The following is a 24,070-nucleotide window of genomic DNA, read 5'->3' on the forward strand; positions in this document are numbered from 1 at the left end:
TCAATATTATTCTAGATCAGGAAGTACCATGTGGGTGTTTTTCTGTCTTCTATGTTAAGGTAGGCAAATGTTATCTGTAAAGGGCCAAATTGTAAGTATCTTAAGCTTACAATAATATTAATAATTAAGAAAAATAATACTTCTATAGCAAAATATGGTCTCTATCACAACTACTCAGCCAGTACAAAAGCAACCACGGGCAGGCAGACAAATGACAGTGTTCTAATAAACTTTATTTGTGGACACCAAAATCTAAGTTTCATTTCATTTTCATGTGTCACAAAATATTATTCTTCTTTTGATATCTTTTCAACTATATAAAAAGGCAAAAACCATCCTTGGTTCACAGGTTTCCGCGAAACAGGCTTTGGACTAGAGTCTCCAACCCTTGTACTAGGGAGTGCAAGTGGAAATGGAAATACACCTGCTGGAATTGGGTCCCACTGTCCAAGCCAATGCCTTTGGGACCCTGGCGAGCCCAGTGCAGAACTTACATAAGATTGGAGGTTATCTCTCCGCCATGACATGATATACGGATTTGGAAAAATAATATCTCTCCATGTTCTTTCCTGGTAAAATGTACTCGATTACTTTACCAGCTCTAATTCTATACTTAGAAGTCTCATTGTTTCAAAAAAAACAAAAAAAAGCTAAAATTCTAAGGGAGAGAAATGCATCAGGCTGTGCTCTCTCTCACTGTGTTGAATAGTGAAAATGATTTTCTCCTAACAACTATACCCAGAAAAAGGAGGTTGTAATGGGGTAGAAGAGAGGAGGAAAGCCCCCTTGTAGGTAATGGACCACTACTAAGAAAGGCTGGATGAGCTGTGAAGGTGGGGTGTTGACCAGGAACGGAGAGACGAGGCACGAGAGACAGGGCGAGGGAGGCAATGCAGACACTGGGAGCGTAGGAGCAAACAAGATAAAACAAATGTGTTAATAGTTGGCCCCATTCTGCTCAGTACTCTGTAATAACCTAAATGGGAAAAGCATCTGAAAAAGAATAGATACTTGTATATGTATAACTGAATCACTTTGCTGTACCCCTGAAAATAACACAACATTGTTAATCAACTCTACTCCAAAATAAAATTAAAATTAAAAAATAAAAATAGCTCGCCCCAGACAGTATCCTGGTTTTACCACTAAGATCGAAACTGAATTTTTTTAAAAGGCATTTGAAGGAAGGAAAGAAGAAAAGCAAGAATCGTTTCCACTTTAATTCAGATTTCTAGCTAGGAATTACTCAGATGCCTTTCAGTCAGAGAGCAAAACAGCATCATGCATTGAAAATGTGGGCCTCTAGAGTATGTCTTAAAGGCCAACCAGGATTTCATGAAGTGGGAACGTTGAAGGGAAAATGTTCAGGTTCAAAAAAATTTGAGGAAGAATGTGTTAAGGAGGTTCATTTTCTGTAGGACTATTTAAAGTCTTAAATATTCTCATATGATTTGTTAACCTCCAAAGAGAGTGCGTGTATATGTGTGTGTGTGTGTGTGTGTGTGTGTGTGTCTAAAACCTCTCAAGATTAATCCCCACAAAACATATTTTGGAAAAATACTACCTTAGTTGTAACGTTCTATGACAAAAATTTGCCCTAAGACAATAGATATCACCAAGCACATACACACACTAATGTAGAGGGGGAAACAAAATTTTAATATGCATTTATGTGCAGTTATATGCATTTAACAGAATTGTCCTCTTGTGGCATAGATAGTGGGAGATTTTCTAAAAGCAAAGATTTCAAAATACCAAAGGGATTTCGTATTCTAAAAGTTCGTTTGTGTTACTCTTAATAACTCAGAATATACTTCTAATAGAAACTAATAAAAATGGTGGCGAAGTTCCCAGCCAAGCCTAATACTTTTTAAAATAAATTTGAAATAAAATTACTGGTGATGCAGTAAAACTTTAAAAAAAAACCCACTATTGTTAAAACCATAGTAGTTAAATAAAATGGAAATGCAGAGATCTATTTTTAAAATAGTATATTAAATTTAGTGCTTCTGGAAAAGAAAAACAAGTGAAAGGAGGTATAAAAGTTTAAGAAAATTATAAAGGGAATTTTGTTGCCTGCCACAAGGTTGAGGTACTTGGTTTTATTTTTTAATAGTTTTATTTTCTTTCAAACTACAAACAAAATGGTATAACAAAATATGTAAAATAAAGAACACTGAAGAGTATAAAATCATCTGTAATTTTACCATACAGTGTAATTGGTTCAAAATATATATTCCCAGGCTATTTTGTTTGTCTACATGCACATTTATCAGAAAGAGATTTTGCCTTAATAATATTCCTTTTAAATCTTTTTATTTAAGCGTAACAAAAACACAGAAAATGTGTTCAGAACAAATATTCATCTCTGTGATTTATCACAAGATGAATACCCTGTAACCACCACTTAAAAGATATTGTATGCATGCCAAAAGCATCCTTGAACAAATTCACAATCATTACCCCTCCCTCCTCACATATAACATGATCCTGACTTCTAACATAATCATTACTTTGCAAGTTTTTGAAATTTATGAAAAGGAAAAACACAGTATATCTTCTGCTAGGTATGGCTCTTTTTAGTCAATATTATGTTTGTGAGATTTATCCATGTAATCATTTCTTGCTGTAAATTGTTTACCTTTATTGATGAATAGTGTACCACTATATGAACATGCTACTATTTAACTACTTTTATTTTCAGGTTTTGGCTTTTTTACATTGATATCTCGTTGATACCTAGCAGTGGAATAGCTAGGTCATTGGGACTAAGTATGCTCTAATTTAGTAGATAATTCCACAATTTTGCAAAGTGGTAGTTGTTATTTACATTTCTTCCAGAGTTTCCATTGCTTCATATCTACGTTAACACTTGGTATTATCAGTGTGTTGAATTTAGCCATTCTGTATATGTATGGAATGTCATTATGTTTTCGTTTACATTTCTTTAATCACCTTTTTATATATTTATTGAACATTTGTGTATCTTCTTTTCCATTCAAGACACTTGCCCATAATTTTACTAGGTCATCTATCTTTTTTATTTTTATTTTATTTTAATAGTTCATATTATAGCCTGGATAAGCCCCATCTTATTTTTCAAATTATTTTTTTTAATTTCACATTTTGGTGAGTTTGTCAGGTTAAGCTAAGCATATGCTGAGGGAATAAATAACCCCAATGATCAATGGATTCACACATAAATGTTTAGATTTGCTGCAGGTCATTGAATTTGGGGACAGCTACTTTGCTCCACACTGTCCTTCAAGATTCCAGAGTGACCAGTGTTCCACCACTTGGAATGTTGCTTGTTACCGAGGCAAGGAAAAAGAAAGAAACTGGAAAATGTCACACCAGAAGTGATACGTTTTATTTCTGCTCATATGATGTTATCCAGAACTATTCACTTGTTCATACCTAACCATGAAGAGATGGGAGGTACAGTCTCCAAAAAGCCCAGGAAGGAAAGGGGGATGCAATATTTGTGGGAACTAGTAATCTACCATGTCTGGACACTTTCCTTCTCAATAATATAAATCTACCTTCATGTTTCTAATATTTGCTGTACATTCCAGTGGGCTTATACTTTAGTTAATTACTTCTTCAAATTATTCACACAACAGCACAAGAAAAATAATATTTCTGTAGCAACATAGGATAAATACTGGGGTATTGGATCATGCCAGTGGCATCTATATGGTATGTGGTAAAACAAATGTATTACACTTTCTTTTTATTATTTATTAGAAAAACAAAGTGTTCAGTCATACAACGCATGATGAATTTCTATAAAACATTGAAATTACAGGTTTTCAAAAATGTAAATGAGAAATTTGAACTTGTTTCTGTAAACATGTACATTTAATATCAGATTTTGGCTTGAAATGGTAAGAGGTACTTCCTGATCAAGGCTTTTAAGTGATGATATTTTCAAGTTCTTGATGTGATCATCAATAAAACTTTGTTCCTAATAAGTTTGTGGGAAAAAAATTAAATTACCACATTAGAAATTATATTTGAAGATTCCAACAGCACTTCTTTTTCTTTCTTGACAAATTAATGTTGAGATTGCTTATGAAAATATGGATGGATTTTGAAAACCGATTCAACATTGTCAACTCAACTCTTCCAAATTACTGATGAAGGTCTAGTTTGCAGAACATGCATGCATTGTTAGAGCAATACTCTACCACTAGCATAAACATTGAAAAGCGACACAGCCGCAAAGGGATAAAAGTATCCGATTTATGCAAAAACAAAAATTTAGAGATTGGGCCAGGTACACGCCACCAAGAGCCCCTGCCTACCTCCATACCTAGAACTGCATGCATTAACCCTTGGACTTCCAAAGCACCACTCCTCCTAGCAGCACACGGACCCCAGGATCCTGACGTGCAGCAACATACTCTGCAGCTGGCCACTAATGAACTTGTCAAGGTGATAGATGCTGACCAGTGTGTGGCAGAGAAGTCATTAGTGCCAGATGTTGCTGATCAACTGCAGAGAACTTGAATGTATCACAGTCTAGCTCCAAGGAGCTCTGCGGGAGCTTCATGCTAAGGCAGAGGCAACTGGCAAGAAGACGTGTTTGGCTAAGCTCCATGTGGCTGGACTCTGACTTTTTTCACAACATTTTGGGCACCAATTAACTAGACTGAAACAGGAGGTCACAGTAACATTCACTCAACTTAACACATGAGGAATCTGGGGCACAGAAAGATCTAATGACTTATGCACGGTGACACAGATTGTTAAATGGAGAGTTAGGATTTGAAACCAGGGAATTTGGCTCCATTACTGGCACTCCACATTCTAGAGACATTCATTGATTTTTCTCAAGGTGAAACAAAAATGACACAGTTGAAAAGAATGGATATGTTGTGTTGATTTTAACTATCCTTCAGGGTGTGCCCTGTTGATCTACAGATCGTAAACATCTGCAGATTTGTACTAAAAAATTAGTGCAAACACACTAATTTTTGCAACACATCATGACACTGGCTCTTCCTTACTGAACGAAATGAACTGAGGAGAACTAGTTTGCCTACAAGTTTAACATATTAGAATCATATGATGAAAATTGTAGTGGTTTCAGTTGTAGTTTGGAGAGAACGTTTAAATTTTTCAGTGTTTGAACATGGTGTTAATTATATCATAAAATTGTGTTGGATACTTTTTTTTCATGGTGAGGCAAGTAGAATTTTAGTTGCCAGAATTGGTCATTCATTAAATTAGAGTTTGAGTAGGTACATTATTTTAGTAACACAGTTTCCGTATTCTCTTGTAACAATAAAAAAGTCACATCTACACTAAGGAAATCAAAAATTATTTAAAGTAATGTGATCTTGAGAACTCTTTATCAAGCATATTCTCAATCTATTTTCTTATACAAGATTCGTCTAGTTAATATGATTACTTAAACTCTACTGACAAAGGAGTATTACTGGAGATTTCCTTAAAGTACATAATTACATTATAGGAGCTATACTAGCAGATTTAGATTAGTAAAAATAAATCTAGTAAACTTTTCTGACACCTAGATCTTTAGAAATGAGGGAATCCATATGGCATTATCTTTCTAACTAAAGCAGATCTGATGATATTTTAATTTCAATCCAATACCCAAAATCTAAGAAAATATTACATAAGCTAAGCATAGTTTGAGCTCCAACAAGATCCTGCAGCAGGGTGTGCTACACACAATATTATTCTGATATGGTTCTTGCCTTGTCCAATTTGTTGATTTTTGATATGATTTCACTGCATAAATTGCAACTTAAAGGAAATAGGAAATAGCTTGTTATTTTGTTGTGTTTTCTGGAAGGCCATTTTATTCTTTTGGACTTCAAGTGCATAGAATTTGGGCAATCAGCCATAGTTTATGACACACTATAATACTTGCTCTCTGTATTCTTCTTTTTTAATTTATTTTCATCTGCTTTTATTTTCCTTACCTTTCTCCCTTTGTATCATCCCTAGTATCACCTCATCTTCACCCCCACCCATCTTATCACCATAAATTATGTAAATACAATTTACCAAATGGCTTGGGGCTATTCAACTCTTTTTGGTTTTAATTTTTTACTTTTTGGCCACGCCACGTGGCATGCAGGATCTTTGTTCCCTGACCAGTGGTTGAATCTGCGCACCCTGGAGTGGAAGCACAGAATCTTAACCACTGGGCCACCAGGGAAGTCCCTATTCAACTCTTTATGTTACTTCAACATTTTCGTTCAAAATACTCTTGTGCGTCTCTATTCTGTACCCTGCAGGCACAGTAGTTTCCTTTTCACTGTAGCATGGTATTCCATCATTGGCAATACCACATTTTACCTATCCAGTCCCTGTTGATGGTTATTTAGATGATTTCCCATTCTTTGATTTTACTAGCAATGCTGGAAATTTCTTTGTGTAGATATAGAATGGTTTTTTCTCAAGAGTACATCTCAAGAAATAGAGTTGATGAGTTATGCACATGTACATACACAACTTCACTGCAAATTGCCCTGAAGAATAATCCACCTATTTATATTTCAGAAGTAGGAAGAGATTCAGTTTTCCAAGCAATTTCTTGTATGCTTAAGATTTTAATCTTTTTTAGTTGTATATTATGCCAGAATCATCTCCAGTTCTACGCTTCTCTGTTAATTTTGTCCATGATGCTATTTGGATAACAGAAATCTTTATTTGTGCTGTATTTAAAGCCCCTAAACTTTGCATTTATGTGTATGCTTTTTGCACATTTTATTTTTTAAGGTTTTGTTGAGGTCAAACATGCATAAAGAACACAAATTTTGAGTGTACAGTTTGATGAATGTTTATGAATGCTTGTATATGTGTAAACCCTTGCTTCCGTTCCCAGACAAAACCCACTCCTATACCTCCTAGACCCAGATAGCCACCATTCTATAGCCAGACATTAGTTTTGTTTGTTCTTCAACTTCATATAAATAGAATCATACATTTTGTACTCTTTTTGTGTAGTTTTGTTTACCCATCATTATGACAGTGCGATTCATCCATGTTGTTACAGGTGGCAGTAGTTATATTTAGTAGCTGTGTGGTTATATATAAATATACCGTAATGTATCTATCCATTCTACTATTAATAGGCATTTAGGTTGTTTCCAGTTTGGAGCTATTATCAATAAGATGTTACATATTACACAAAATATTTTACAGACATATTTTGTAAATATCTTTAAATGGAAGTATACATGTATTTCTCTTGAATACATTTACACAAACTATATTACATACATACATAAGTATATATAAAATTTCTGTCTCAAGGGTTGTGTATGTATTTCGTATTAGCAGATATTGCAAAACTGGTTTCCAAAGTGGCTGTCCCAATTTACACTCCAATGAGAGCCCTAACTGCACCACGTCTCTGCAAGATTTTGTATTGTTGGTCTGTTTAATTATAGCCATTTTTATGAGTGTGTAGTAAAATCCCATTGTTTTCATTCTTTTTTTTTCCTCAATATTTGACTTCATTTCTCTGGCTTCTTTGTCAATTGTTTTGAGGAGAGCGTTGCCTGGAGTACCACAGTACTAAAGTTATTGCCTATGGGCTATTATTGCATATAGTATGGATAAATCAACTTCCTATTCCAACACATTATTTAACAAGATAAATTTCCAATCACAGGTAATAACCTTTATCAATTTTATTTTCAGCATTTATTTACATGTAAAATTACTATTTGAATGTGTTCATTGCTGAATTATATCACTAGCTTTTCTGGTGCTGAGCCTTTGTTACATAACTAGAATAAAATGCAGTTTATTGTACTGCTAATGTGTTGCTCGATTTTGTTTGCTTAGAATCTGTTTACTTAAACTGTTTCTATCAGTATCCATATGTGAGTTTGAGTTACTTTTATGTGCTATATTTTGGGGGAATTAAGATCAAGGTTATGTTTGTTTCATATAATAAATTGGAAATATTTTGTTTCTCTTCTCTGGAACGGGTCAAATAGTATTCATTAGATCTTGTTCAAAGCAAAGCAGAATTCTCTTTGCCTCTCTCTAGCCTGATGCTTTTTTCTGGAAATAACATTTTGACAGCAATTTCTATTTCTTCTGTGGCATTTGGCTTGCTTATGTTTTCTTAGAGGCAATGTAGTAAACTTGCTGAAATCATGGACTCTGGTGCTGGAAGCCCACAGTTAGAATCTTGGTTTCAGCACTTCCTAGCTATGTGTCCTTAGCGAAGCATTTATCCTTCTGTGCCTCCATTTCTTCATTGAAGAATACGAATGATAAAAAATAATGATAATTCTTACCTCATAAAATTGTTGTGAAGATTAAAAGAATTAAGGTATGGAAAGCTCTCAGAACAGTACCTGGCACAGGATAAACAACACTTAGTACTATTATTTCCTCTCTTTTGGGGGCAGTTTGGGCAGTTTACATTCTTGTAGAAAATGTATTTCATCAAATTAAAATGCATAATATGGGCAGAACTATCTCTTTTGCATCTTTAAATTACCTTTGTAGCTTTTGTTATTTCCTTATTATCATTTTTTATTCTTTATTGTCAAATTCTCCTCTCTTTTCCTTGATTGGTTTTGCTAACAATTTTAATAATTTTATGGTTTTGTTTTGTTACCTAAAAAACCAACACAAGATTTGTTCATTATTTCTATGATTTTCATTTTCTAATTCATTATTTTCTGCTTTTACTTCTATTTATTTCTTACTTGTTTTCTCTAGGTTTTTTTTTTTTTCTAAGTTCTTATGTTAGGTGCTTAATTTTTTTTTCTTTTCATCTTTCTTGATTATTTACTTAGTTTATTCCAACTATATGACAAAGGTTCAGGTATGTAGTCTTTTCATTATTTTTATTTTTCAGATATAGACTTCCTCTTTTACCAAATAATTCTTTGAGAGGTTTTTATCTGTTGATTTTGTTTTTCTATTGTTTCAATTTTCTTTTTATAAATATTGTCTTATTCTCCAATTCTCTTATGAGTAAATTAATATTTATTGAATTATGATCAGGGGAATTCCCTGGTAGCCCAGTAGTTAGGACTCTGCACTTCCACTGCAGGGGACAGGGGTTCTATCCCTGGTCAGGGAACTGAGATCCTGCAGCGTGGCCAAAAAAGAAAATTCCTCTGAGTTTTGATAAGAAAATGTGCAAATGTCTTCTGTTTTTCTATAACTTGTTTTTCGCTTTTCCTAGTGTTGTCTTTTAGTGAACAGAGTTCTTTAATTTAGGGAAATTTGTCAAATGTTTCATTTATTGTTATTTTACGAATATTATTTTTTAAAAAATTTTATTACTCAAAGGTCATACAGGTTCAGCCTTCATTTTTTCTATTTTCATTTTGCTTTTCACATTTAATGCTTTAATCTACCTGAAATCAATTTTTGTATGTGATATGGGGTTCAACTTCAATTTTCCCCATTTCTAATCTATTTTCACAATATAGTCTATTACATTTTTCCTCTTCTACAATTCCACTTCTCATATCTCTTGTGTTTATATAGATTTATCAGTTTGTCTTTCCTAAGTCCAATACTACACAGACCTAAACTATCATATCTCTATAAAGGTTTGATGGTTGATAGGACAATTTTCTGCCTGTCATCTTAAATACCTTGCTAAATTTCACACACATACACAAATTTAATCCTTATTGGAATTTTAATTTCATTTGTGTTCAACTGACAGATCAATTTGGGGAGAATCAACATCTTATAACCTAATAACACAATATACTTCTCTATTTACTTTCTTGACTATGTGTCAGAAGATGTTTACCATTTTTTCATACATCATTTGCCTATCCATTGTTAGACTTAAATCTAGGTAGCTTATATGCTAGCTTTAATAGACATATTAATTTATTTTTCAAATTTAATTGTGTATAGAAATGCAATGAGTTTTAATATATTGACATTACATTCAGCTGTGTTAGTGAACTCTATTTCTTCTAATGGTTTGAGTATCTTTTTAAACTTTGCTTCTTTTATTTTCTTGCCTTACAGTGGTAACAGGAATTTTATCTTATTCCTAAAATAAAATGAGCTTTTAAAATATTATATCATTCAAAATGTTTGCTTTTGGTTTATGTTAGATTTCAGTTATCAAGTAAAGGAAATCCTATTTTCTATTTTGATAAGAATTTTATCATGAGTAGATGTTGAATTTCATCAAATGCTTTTCTTATATGTAGCAGTATGACCATATATATTTGTCTTGTTAATATGTTAACGTGGTAGAAGATATTTCTAGAGACTTATGCCTTCCTGGGATAAATTAAACTTGTTCATGATTTTATTCATCAACATTTTGCTTGGGAATTTTGCATCTTGTTGAGTGAGATAGGTCTGTAATTTTGTCTGATATGGACATAAAATTTCTATTGGATTCAAATGAGTTAGGAGATATCTCTTATTCTATTCTCTAGAATAGTTTTTATAAGATTGCAATATTCTGTTCCTCAAGAATTTATTAGAATCAGCCTGTAAGGCCATCTGGCATGAGTGTTTTCCTTGGGAGAAAAATTTTAACTATAAAGTCAATTGTATGAAGATTGTAGGAGTAGTCAGACTATTTCTTTTTAATAAATTATAGTAAATTACATTTATGCCCATTTTATGTCCCTAATCTTATTTTATTTTGTCTAACAGTTTTCTTGCTAAAACTCTACAAAGATTTTCCTTTTTTTTTTTTTTTTTGCAAAAGAACCAACTTTAGGTTTTGTTGAGACTATGTCATCTTTGGTTTCTGTTTCATTAATGCCTACTGTAACCTCTTTATATTCTTCTTTCACTTTTTAAAAATTTTGTTCTGTTCTATATGTGTGTGTGTATATATATATATATACATTAAGTTCTACCCTGTTAGCAAATTTCACTTGTATAATACAGTGTTACCAACTATAGTAACCATGTTATACATTAGATCCTCAGACCTTATTCATCATACAGCTGAAAGTAGTTCTGTTCTTTTTCTAATTTCTTAGGTTGACTGCTTAGCTCATTCATTTTCAATCTTTCTTTTGTTCTAATACAAGATTTTAAAGCTATCAATTTCCCTTAAATAGTGCTTTTCTTACATTTCACTATTTTTCTATGATTCTTTTTAATTTTCTGCTTTATTTTCCTTTTGTTCTTTCATTCTTAAGTTTATATATATGTATGTATATTACACACTTATATATATATACATACTTGTGTGTGTACATTTGATTGTGTTTTTTTATTATTGTTCTTATTGTGTTCTAGTACAATTACACTATAGTCAAGGAACATTGTTTGTGTGTTCCAAAGTCATTTATTGAGGTCGACTTTAAGGCCTGTATGGGATCAAGTTCTGTAACAGTCCCGTGCATATTTGAGAAGATTGTAGTTGGGTCTAGTTTTATAATTGTGCTTTTCAAATCTTAGACATGTTTTCTAAGTTTTTCATTTTCTTAGCTTCTCAGTGATTGAGAAAACTGTGCTAAAATCCAGTATGACAGTAAATTTGTATCTCCCAATAAGTCTCTAAATTTTTGCTTCAAGTATTTCAAGGCTATTTTAATTGACATATACTCTATTAGAATTACTCTGTCATTTTGGTGAACTGAATTTTTTATCGTTAAGTACTATCCCCTTGTACTTTAATAATATGTTTTTTCTTAATGTCAGTTTTTTTCTGATAGCAATATAGCTACCTCAGCTTTCTTTTGGATAGTGTTTGTACATGTTTTCTATATCTTTAAACTCCATCCATGTCCTTAAGTTTTAGAGTGTCTCTTGTAAACCACATACAGCTAAGTTTTTAACTTATTTTGCTTCATTTTATTCAAATTCACATTATTTTTTAAATTAACAAGTTAATTCGTGAATTATTAATAAAGTTACTAATATATTTGACTCACTACTGCCATAATACTTTTAGCTATTGCTATTTTTGCTATTTTTTCTCTTCTTTTTTCTCTGTTTTATTGCAGTTTCTTATTTATTTCTCATATTCGATTTTACTCCGTCTTATCTAATTGTAAGTTATACAATCTATTACTATACCTATTAAGCTTAACAAAGTCTAAATTGTATTTTTTAACCCTCGAAAACAATACAGGAACTTTGATTGCTTAAGTGTAGATCAATCTCCTCCACCTTAAGTTCTACTATTTTTCCACTTTCTAGTGCTGTCATGTGGGTCCTAATAATTAGACATCATTATTATTACTATTTTTTATGAATTTCTTTGCACACCGTTATTTCTTACATCAGAAGTTCCTTCTGAAATAAGTTGCCTGCTTCTGCAGATTCATCTTTTAGAATTTAATTTAGTCTCTCTTCCTGGTATATATTACTAATATTCAGCAATGCCCTTCCCTTCTCTGATACTACATGGTTCCTGCGTAATTAGGTAGGCCCTTTGACTACTTCTTGGCTAAGGAAGTGAAAAACGCTTTCTCTGCCTTACAGATGAAAGTTCTATGCCAACATGGAGTCAGAAGATATAGTATATAAATTCCTAAGTAAAACATTTGGAAAGGTCTACCTTGGAAAACCCTAGAAGCACAGCAAAATTCGTATGATTAAGAAATAACTTTTTAATGTTTTCAGCCGCTGAGATTTGAGGTGAATTCATACTGGATCCTAACCTAGAGTTACTCTGTCTAATGTAACATATTTTTTGGTGAACCAAATTTTTGTTTATTTGAAAAAGTCTTTATTCCTTCTTTGTTATTTAAAAATAGTTTTGTTGAATACATAATGTTAAGTTGTCAAATATTGTTCCTCTGGACTTCACTTATATTAATATTATACTATTGGCTTCTGGCTTAAATTTTTTTCTGTTGAGAAATCTATTAACTGCCCAAACTTTATTCCTTGTGGGTGACTTCCTTTTTATCTGATGGCTTTTAAGATTTTTCTCTATACCTATTGTTTTCTTCAGTTTCACCACAATTTATGTAAGTATAAATTTCATTGTGCTTATCCAGACTGATGGGTGTTTTGCTCTCTTGGGAATCTATGGATTTGTTTCTTTAATCTGTCAAATACTCAGAGAGTATCTCTTCAAGTAGTCCCTTTTATACATTTTTTTCTATGCTCTTTTACTGGAAGTCTACTTAAACAGTTTAAACCTTCTCATTTTTTTATCCCTCTATCTTAACCTGTCTCATAGTTTCCATCTCCTTGTCTCTCTGGGATGCATTAATTACCACAGTAGTACCTTCAAGCATGTTTATTCTGAGCTATGTCTTTGAGTTATTCCAGCATTTTCTATTTCCAAAAGTTATATTTGGTTCTTTTTTCATATCTGCCCATTTATTTTTCTAGTGCCTTTTACTTGTTCATTTTTATGTCACTATTTATTTCTTTAAACATTTTATCCATAGTTATATTGTCTTTTCTGTTTCAAGGATTTTTACTCTAAGAGAGCCTACCTGAATTCTTCTACACCGACAGTTCGATAATTTCTGGAGTCACAATATTTTTTTCCGTTAGTAGATGATTTAAGATGAACTTAGAGCCCTTAGTGTTGCAAATGAATAGTCAACTGTCAGACTAACTTTTTCCTTTGTAGATAACTTATTCTATCTCTATTGACTTTTATAAGATTGTCCTGTATTTTTTTTTTTTTTTTTTTTTTTGCGGTACACGGGCCTCTCACTGTTGTGGCCTCTCCCGTTGCAGAGCACAGGCTCCGGACGCACAGGCTTCGTGGCCGTGGCTCACGGATGCAGCCGCTCTGCGGCATGTGGGATCCTCCCGGACCGGGGCACAAACCCGCGTCCCCTGCATCAGCAGGCGGACTCTCAACCACTGCACCACCAGGGAAGCCCTGTCCTGTATTCTTAGAGTTAATAAATATTATCAGAATATGTTTGAACCAGTTAATTTTTCATCTTTCCTACTAGGAATTTGATAAGCCCTCTTCAATTTATAGATGCAACTTTATCTTCAGCTCAGAGATTTTGTTTTTCTTCTTTTAAGTAATACATATCCTTTATATATATTTTTTTCTTTCCTTTCACAATTATTCACGTTAGGTTCCTGGATCTATCAAGCAAATCTGTTATCTTTCCCCTCTTAATTGTGATCTCCTTGTCTTTATTCTCGGTTTTGAGATAATTTATGCTCTTTGACCTCAAAGGCTTTTCATTCTGGCCTCAACAGTGACAATATATTCCCTCAATTCATCTACTGAATGGATTTATTTAGATAATCGTGGTTTCTAACTCCAGAAAAATCTTTTGTGTGCTGCATTTGTATCTCCTTAAATGCTGTCAGGGTACCCCTAAATTTTTTATCTGTCTATAAAAATCTGGTCTATTATACCAAGTGTCTATTTGTTTTAATTGATAACCATTTTTCCAGCTGTTGGATCCCCTTAGGGGAGGTATATTATTCTTACCCAGTCATCACAAAAGCTGAGCAGCAAAATGCCTGTAATATAGAATGAGACATGCTTCTTGCCAATGCACCTGGAAGAGGCCTCCCTTCTCTTTAGAATCCTGAACTCTACCGCCTCAAGGACTGGAATGACTTAGTTCTCCTTCAGCTTCTTTGACCCTCTGGGTCATGGAGACACCAAGCTCCCTGGTGGTACGTCTGCCCGCTCTGCTGCTTTCCAGGGCTCGTCCCAGAATGCCTGGCAAAGCGTCAAAAGCTCTGCACAATTTTCTCTGCAGAGACCCCAAGGGAGCCCTATTGTTTGTAACTAATTGCCTATAGGCCCATCATTTCTGTATTTTGGCTTTGCTTTCCACTATTTGTCCCTCATTTAGCTATTTATAGGAGACAGAGAAATATTTTAAGATTTGGACTTATTCGACCATCTAAAAATGGTATTTTTTTCTAGAACTGGGTTTGGTGTTATTGCTGCTGTTTTGTTTTCTCTATAAAATTTTTTTCCATGACCCTCCAGATTGGAATTATTTTAGTGTCCCTGTCCTCCAGATATTGCGATAGTGCTTCTCTAAGTGCCACAGTAAGGGTTATTATAATTACCAGGATCACCATTTAGTACTTGTGACCCTTATGGTTTTATGTAAATTAAATTGTTGTACTTTTCCAAATCTTAGGAGATTTCTGTTTGTATCCTGTGGCAGACAGAATGGAATTAGAACCAGACTCCTCATGTCTTCTGAATAAAACATAGGAGAAAGAGAAAAAATACTTTTTCCTTATGACAAACATTGCCTTGGCTCTATACGAGAAGTTGTTCATTCTGAGAAGCTTCTTCCTCTGTCTCCTGAGCTCTAAACATGCTGGAAGAGCCCTCCTGGCACAATGAAAGCTTTGCTATGACTGTTCCATGGTGCCTGAGCTCCTCGTCCATGTCCAATATCAATAGATGAGAAAAATACCCCAAAGTACACCAATCCTATATTTCAGGAGAAAGGTGAAACAATCTAAGGAAACTAAAAGGCAAGTTAATATCATGTGGCTTTGTTTCACAGATAAGGAAATGCAAGGTAGGAGTCTTTACCATTATTTAATTCAGCTATAGTTATAATTCTAATTCCCAGTATTTATATTGAGAACCCAAGATACCCATCTCCTATTCTATTCCACCTTAACAAGGCCAGGCACCCTCAGGCACCCTCTCAGCTTTTCCCTCTAGTGTATGGGAAACGTGTGTTCTTTCAGCCATCCTCCCAATAACTGTTGTCTGGCCGTGCCCTGCTCCACCAACTTATTACATACCTGAATACCTTCTTGCCATGCTTTGGTCTGAGTTTAACCCCAGCCTGTGAACATCCATCAGCCCCATTTCCAGAAGTTCAATTACTTGGACTAAACAGTTTCTCTAGAGCCACAGGGCTGAGAAAATTCTGGGTGCTATCACTGTTATTTCAAAAGCTAATTCCCATTCCACAGAATGAAATATTTATCCCCCAGGGGAACCAAAGAAGCTAAAGAATATGTTGAAATCATCTGCCCATTATCACTTCTGAATGCTTTTGCTGCTCGTTCCATTAGACAATCAGTAACTTAAAGCCAGATGTCTTTTTTTATCCCCAAGTGAAAAGTCCTACATTTGACCTAAAATTACAAATATACTGCAGTACAGAAAATGACACTCTGAAATTGGCCAGAGAGTTTGTATTTAACATCAGAGCACTTAGAGCATTTCTGAACTAGCACCAGAAATTTCTCTCTCATAAGTATATTCTCTGTATCAGTATGTGTTTCATGATGTATCAATACTTACTATTCTGACCAATAAGACTTTGTTTTCATACAGCTCTGGTACGAGGTAAATGAAGTTATGGCTCAAAAATAGATTGTGACAACTTCTTTTTTCTTTTGGCTCTGGGAAAGACAAATCACATTTCCCTGTTACTCCTCCATGAGTTTCATCACCAGGTCATTTCTTTTCTCCTTCTACGATGTTGGATATTCTATTCATTTTTTAAAAATACAGTAAATAGTCTATTCTTAAAACAGGCTTCTGCTAGCAATTTTTTTATTTACCACTTGATGAATAACTGAATGATTATCTTTTAAAATCAGTTATATATATATGTACATATATATATATATACGCACACACACACACACATATATATATATATGCACCTCAGGAATCCATGGTATTCAGGAGTTTAAGATCTTGCTGTAGTCCTATGGTTCTTCACTGATAAATAAGGAATAAGTCAGAAAAAAAAATGTGTTGATGGATGAAAATGTGTTGACAAAAATGCTGGAGCAGCAAGATAGAATGATAACACACTAATAATAATTCATAGTCATCTGAAGAACAAGAACCATCCTGAAGCCAGCTGCATGGCTTCAACAAGTCAGCATATGCAGAGCAAACACAGTTTCTACCTCCAGAATGAAATAATATCCTTTGAAAGAACTCTGCCATAGGGTGATGTTAAAATTTTCACAATGTTAGGCAAAGGCATTTCTGCCTATATTGAGTCTGATCAATACCTCACACAGTGGCACGTCCATCCTGAATCTGTCCCTAACAGATATGGAATCTGGGACAACTCACTCAGCCTACTTACATAAGCAGTCTGGCAATATTAATTCAGAACAATTTCAGCCATGAGTTTTGGGCAGAACAGCACAGTATGTAGCAACAAAACAGAGAGTCAGGATCACATCATTCTTCTGTAGAGAAACAGAAACTCAGAACTTCAAATATGCGTCCAGATGCCTGGTCCGTTTACTCAGATGCTTATTTCACAATATTTTATTTCTCCTCAAAACTCTATCATCATGTTCCCCAAACATCATTCTAGAAACAAAAACAGAAGCATCAGAAGATAACTTCCTCATTCCATTCCATCAAATCCACCAAGATGAAACATCTGTTCTTTGTACACTGCTTCCTTCCTGAATGATAGGTGAACAGCATTTCTCTTAGATAAAGTCAATTCCTCCAACTGTGTTCTGGATCCTAGCTCCTGAAATTACCTATTTCATCTCCCCTGCCATCAGGTTTCTCCATTCACTGGATTATTCTCAAGACGTAACATATATGCAACATCTTCCTGCTTTTAGAAATCCTCTTGCAATCCTACATACCTCCAATTTTGAACATACTTCTCTGCTCCTTTAGTGGCAAAAAGATATAAAACCATTTTTATCCTCGTTGTCTCCATTATTTCATCACCAACTCTCTCTTGATCTTGTCATGTCAGGCTTTTATCTTCTCTACTCCAGTGAAACTAGTCTTGTTCTTGGCCAATAATGATAGTCATAAGGTCACATCCAATGGTCATGGTTGATCCTCTTCTTACACAATCTCTCAGGAGCATTTGACTCAACAATTCACACTTTCTTCTTTCAAACACCTCTTTACTTGGATTTAAGGACATCATATTTTTCTGATTTTCCTCTCTCACTGGTCATTTCTTCTTGGTCTCTTTTTTTGGATTCTACAAATCTTCCTGACTTCTAAGTACTGGCATACTTGGGACTACACCTTGGACCACTTCTGTTCTCTGACTACAGTCATTTCTGGCTGACCTCATCCAGCACCATAGATTAGTGTCACCCACACATTAGTGCCTCCAATAATAATACCTCAACTCCAACATTCCCTCTGGGATCTATCTAACTACTTATATGACATCTCTACTCAATATCTAATAGTCACATTAATAGTGATATCTAAAAGTTAAACTCCTATTTGTCCTTCTTAAATAGATTTTTTCTAAGTTTTTCTCAACTCTATGTGGTATCATTGCTATCCCAGTCATGCCAGCCAATAAACATGGAATACCTTGATTTTTCTGTTTATCTCCCACCCCACCATCAGTCCATCAACAAATCCCATCATCTCTGACTCCAATGTCTTCTTACCTCCTGAAATGTTAGTTCAAGACCACGTCATCTCTCACCTGGACAACTGAATAACCCTCTGTTCTCTCTTCTTCTTTTGCTTTTCCACATCCATGTTCTATCTATTGTTGTGTAACAAACTTTCTTAGAGCATAGTGACTTGAAAACAACAATAATTTTATTGTTCTTCATGGTTCTGTGTGATGACTTGGCTCAGCTGAGCAATTATTTGGTTCATCTCACTTGATGTCTTTAACACAGTTGCAGTTGGATAGTGATTAGGACACTGAAAAACCTGGACCTTTCTTTCTCCATGTGGTCTCAGGGTTTGTCCTTTTTGGGGCCCAGAGTAGGCCACCCCAAAACGTGCCTCCATGGCATACTGATTATTCTGAATTACAGTTTCTTAAGAAATGGCCAACACAAGAGGGACACTCTGACCCTTCTTTCTGTCTCCTTGAAAGCAGGAAATAAATCTTCTGCACCTGGAGGTAGAAGGACACCCTATCACCAAAGACAGGAACGTCAGGCTGAGAAGCCTGTACAAACAAAACTTGTTAGTTCTTTAATTTACTACTCCAAATGCAAACTCTGTTTAGATTCTTCACTAATTGGGTACCTAAAACCTGAGTTTCATTGTCCTGTCAGTTCTTCAGAAAGGTTTTCCTTCTTTTTCTAAAGAGTATGAAAGCTGCCTGCTTTGACCACTTCTTAAGTTTCATTTCTATGAGATCTCGTTGTGCAAGAATTAAAATTTGCTTTTTTCTCCTGTTAATCTGTCTTGTGTCAATGTTATTATTAGTCCAGCCACAAAAAAATCAAGATGTATAGAGAGGGAAATTTCTCCCTCTCTAACATCTTCTCCGTGTGATCTCTTCAGTATGATAACCAGGCTTATTACATGGTAGGTAAAGACTCCCGAAGTAAGTGACAGTCCTCTTAAAAACTAGACCTGGAACTGGTACAGCAACACTTTTGTACATTTTATTGGTTAGTATAAGTCAAAGGCCAGGCCATATTCATTGTGGTGGGAGAGAACTACACAAGTGTATGAATTCTGGGAAATATGGCCCATTTTGAGCCATCTTTTGAGACTACCTGCCACATTCTTTTTTTTTTTTTTTTGCGGTACGCAGCCTCTCACTGCTGTGGCCTCTCCCGCTGCGGAGCACAGGCTCCGGACGCGCAGGCTCAGCGGCCATGGTTCACGGGCCCAGCCGCTCTGCGGCATGTGGGATCCTCCCGGACCGGGGCACAAGCCCGTGTCCCCTGCATCGGCAGGCGGACTCTCAACCACTGCGCCACCAGGGAAGCCCAAGAGATCCTTTTAAAACATAAATTATATCATGTAACTCTGCTCTCAATGCTCCAGAAAAATTTCCATGACTGTCAAAATAGATTTCAAAGTCCTTCACATGGCCTACCAGATCCTACACGACCTTGCTCCTGGGTACCTCGCTAATGTTATTTACTGCCACTCTCTGGAAATGCCAAACACAAGTGTACTGGTTTTCTAAATTATCTGCACAATGGCTTCCATGTTTTAATTCATCTTACATTTTTAGTCTCTGATGGACGGTAGGAAATGCATATCCAAACAAATTCACAGGTGAAAGAGTGGATAAGAAATTAGCATTGTTCCTGCAGAACCAAGAGACTCAAAAACACCATTTCTATTACCTTCTAGGGTTTTGTTGCCTGTAAAGGCCATCACATTTATCACATCCCCTGAACACTGCACTAACAGGCAAACTGGGAATTATTTTCCTAGTTTTCAATTTAAGAACCCATAGTGACTTGTCTAATGTCAAGATGTAGTAAGTGGTAGAGCCAGGACATAAACTCAACAACTCTAATTACTTACTCAGTGTTCTGGCTACTTTCTCATAATAAAAGTTCAGACAGGAGAAACTCCGAGATATCAGACTATCACAAAAGAATAAACTGCATCAATTTATACTTGTAGTGTGCTGTCTTATCTCCTCAATTCAGTTACTGGATAAAAATTATGTTGCAAGGTGCTCCTTGACATTTTATTTACTTTATTGTAGACAATAACCAGAGGCACATGGGCACAAATTATAGTCTTCACAGAGCTTTTTAACATGGGCTGGAGTGATTTGGGATTCTCCTTATCCTGGTATTCATTAATTTATCAATACATTCACACTTTCTTTCCTTCATTTGACCACTCAACAATATCTTTAAGTGCTAGGCAACCCCTGTTTGTGCAATGCCTTTGTAACTGGTGCCACCTGCGCCAAACAAATAAAGGACAAGCTCTCTCCAAAAAGGATTTGAAGCCTAACTGGAAGGATAAGAAGGACATACATAACAATGTAAGAACAAAGCAAGAAATTTAGCCACAATGCAAAATAACAAAAGTAAATGTGGGCACATGAAAGACTTTTAAAAAGTTCATTACCTCCTAAAGGAAGGTCTCAAATTATTACTGGTCCCAGGCATAGACTGCTTCTCACACCATTCCCAGGAATTGATGCTTCTCAACTGTTATTGGGAAAGCTATTCCCTACAAAGATCTGAGGGACTTTAGAATATATAGTTATTCTTTTGGACAACTCACCCACTTATTTTACCTAAATATTTGCAATATGTTATCAAACTGGCTCACACTGATGAAGCCTAGTTACTGAATGAACTTCAAAACTTGCCTCATTTTGCAGACAAACATCATGCCCACTGTACTTAACATTAAAGGCTAGAAAGGATAACCCATATATTTTCATCATTAGCTTCAGAAATCTAACAAGCCATGCTGATTCACAGACAACCAGAGCAACCTCTCCTGTAGAATTTCAACCTCAAAGCATGTGGGGGTGTGTCTAAATAAAAATAGAAGCCATAAGAACAGAGTGGAGCATATTTCCAAAGCAGTACGCTCACAGATGTCCTTGTCCATTGACAGCCACGTGACTTGCCTATCCATTTTATGAGAACCAGCAGGGAAAGGTACCCCTGGTCTCAGTAGCAGGAAGAGTTGTGCTTCTACAGAGAAACTAGGTATTGAACTTTGTGAAACACATAACTGCTTATAGTCCTTTTTTAGCAAGTGTATAATATTTCATGACTGTGATGATTAATTTTGTGTCAACTGGGCTGGAGTGTGGTGCCCAGTTATGTGGTCAAATATTATTCTGATTATTCTGTGAGGGTAATTTTTTTGGATAAGATTAACATTTGAATCAGAGGACTCTGTGTAAAGCAGATCGTCCCCTATATGTGGATGGGCCTCATCCAATCTGTTGAAGGAATTAATAGAAAAAAATGTTGACCTCCCCTGAGCAAGAGGGAATTCTGCCTGCACACGGCCTTCAGACTTGAACTGCAGCATTGATTCTTCCTGGGTCTCCAGCTTGCCAACCCACACTACAAATTTTGGACTCACCAGCCTCCATAATCATGTGAGCCAATCCTTAGAATAAATATTTATTATTTATTATAAATACTTATTATATTTATTTCTTGAGTACATATTACATGCCAGGCTCTGTACAAAGCAGTGAACAAAACAGACAAGATCCCTGCCCTCACGAGATTTATAGTTTAGACCTGTGCTAATCAATAACTACCGTAGCTGTTAGACACATGTGGCTATGGACCACTTAAAATATGGCTAGTCCAAGTTGAAATGTGCTGTAAGTATAAAATGCATACTGAATTTCAAACACTTAGTATGAAAAAATGTTAAATATCTCAAATTTTTATATTGATTACTTGTTGAAATGATAATAGTTTGGAGATATTGGGGGAAATAAAATATATTAACAATTTTTTAAAGACACAACCTGGTACAACCATTTCTACACATCCACAAAGAGAAGGGCAACCCTGGCAGAAAGAGAGCAGGTAACTGATGACACAAACTATTTATCCCGAGATGTGGTCCACAATTGAGGTGGTAGAAACAAAAGAATCCTGGTAGCAGTGCATGCTGAGAACTGCAGTTTTTATGCTCTATAGTAATTCAGAGTATAAAAGGAAATTAAGAGCCCAAGAACAGGAAAATTATGATGAGCCCTAAAACCAGATAAAGTCGAGGAACTTCTAAATAAAATTAAATTAAGACTTCCCTGGTTGTCCAGTGGTTAAGACTCCGCCCTTCCACTCCAGGAGTAACGGGTTCTATCCCTGGTTGGGGAAGTTCCACATGCCATGCAACCAAGAAATTAACTAATTGATTAATTTAATTTAATACAAATATGAACTTTTTTTCTTAAAGAGAATCTACATTTTGAGGAAAAAAAGGTATATATCTTCTATATACATATTTTATCTGTTCTGTTTCTCTGGAGAACCCTAATACAATGGTGCACATTTTAGATACTGTGTATTCTTTTGGCTTTCACAGGCTTTCTTATCATTAATGCTTCTTTGACTGATTTCTCTTACCAAGTTTCATTTTAGTTTATCTAGAGACAGAGAAATGCAGTCCCTGACAGTCAGGAGCCAATCTGGCATTCATAGCTAGACCTTGGCGCTCTCCTATGGAAAGTCATTTCAGAGAACATCCATGTCACACAAGGCCAACTGTGACTCTGATGGATCAAGGACAAGAGCATAATCATGTCTGAATACAAACAAAAATATTACCATTGCCCGAACCACAAAAATGTCTAAACATCCCCCTATCTTGGCTAGTAGGAATGACTACAATTTTAGCCTCAGTCTAGTCTTTTCTCCTTTTAGATAAGATTTATTAAGATAGAATTACTCCCACTCTCTGACAGCATCCAATTCAGAACAAAGTCTGCTTCCTCAGTTCTATTCAAAATTGATAAACCCAAACCCTTTAAAATGTTATTTCTAAAACTCTTCTACTGAGGTGACTCACAGTTCTTGATGGTGTGTATTTTCTTTTGAAGAAACAAGCAGTAAACCCAACTTGTTCAACCATAAGTATATTTCTGATGGTCTTTGGCTAGAGAGCATTGACAACTTATCATGTATCATTAGTTGCCTTCAATTACCTCTGGATCAAATCAAGGTGGCTGCAATATTTAAGCAACAGCAACACAAAGTGTGAAATTTAAAAAGACCAATAATAGTTTTGTATTCTAAACACATTCTCAATGCTACATTTGCTGATTTCAATGTTTATTTTAGTATATTATGGCTATAATCCAATGCTGAATATCAAAAGCACTCTACAAATTGCTGTCTAGGAGTATAAAATTAATCTCAAGTAGCTATATTGTTTCCTTTTCCTGAAGAAAACTATGGATTTATAATCATTGTAATTCTAGGTGTTATGAGTATTCTATAGCAAATACTTTTTAACTGCCACTGTTAATGCAACCACCAAAAGAAAAAATGTAGGATTATAAATTCCAATTCAATTTAGGAGGTAACAGAATGACACAGTTACAAACTCAAATGATAAAAAAGACCAAACAAATTTGAGCACAGAAAAGAAGTACAAAGAGAAAACAGAAAATAACATGACAAACAAATCCAAATGTATAAAAATACAAAACAAATTTAAAGTTCTTCTACTATCAAAAGTGGAGTTATAGAGACTTAATTAATGATCCTACTGAAGGAATCAAAAACAGGATAAAATAAGTAAAACAGAAGTCTTCAAGACATCGGACTATGGCAACAAAGGATGGTGATGCCTGAGAAATGCAAATGAGGTGAGTCCTAAAATTGCCCCTAAAATTTGCCTTCAAGTGTTTCTAGACCACTGAAACAGGAAGGGGGAACTTAGGCAGAGAATCTGAGTCATAAGGAGATGGAGCTAAGAGCCCAGGTAAAGCAAGACAACTAGACTTTACCAGACAGAATT

This window comes from Globicephala melas, chromosome 14 (genome assembly GCF_963455315.2).
Source record: "Globicephala melas chromosome 14, mGloMel1.2, whole genome shotgun sequence".
NCBI lineage: Eukaryota > Metazoa > Chordata > Mammalia > Artiodactyla > Delphinidae > Globicephala > Globicephala melas.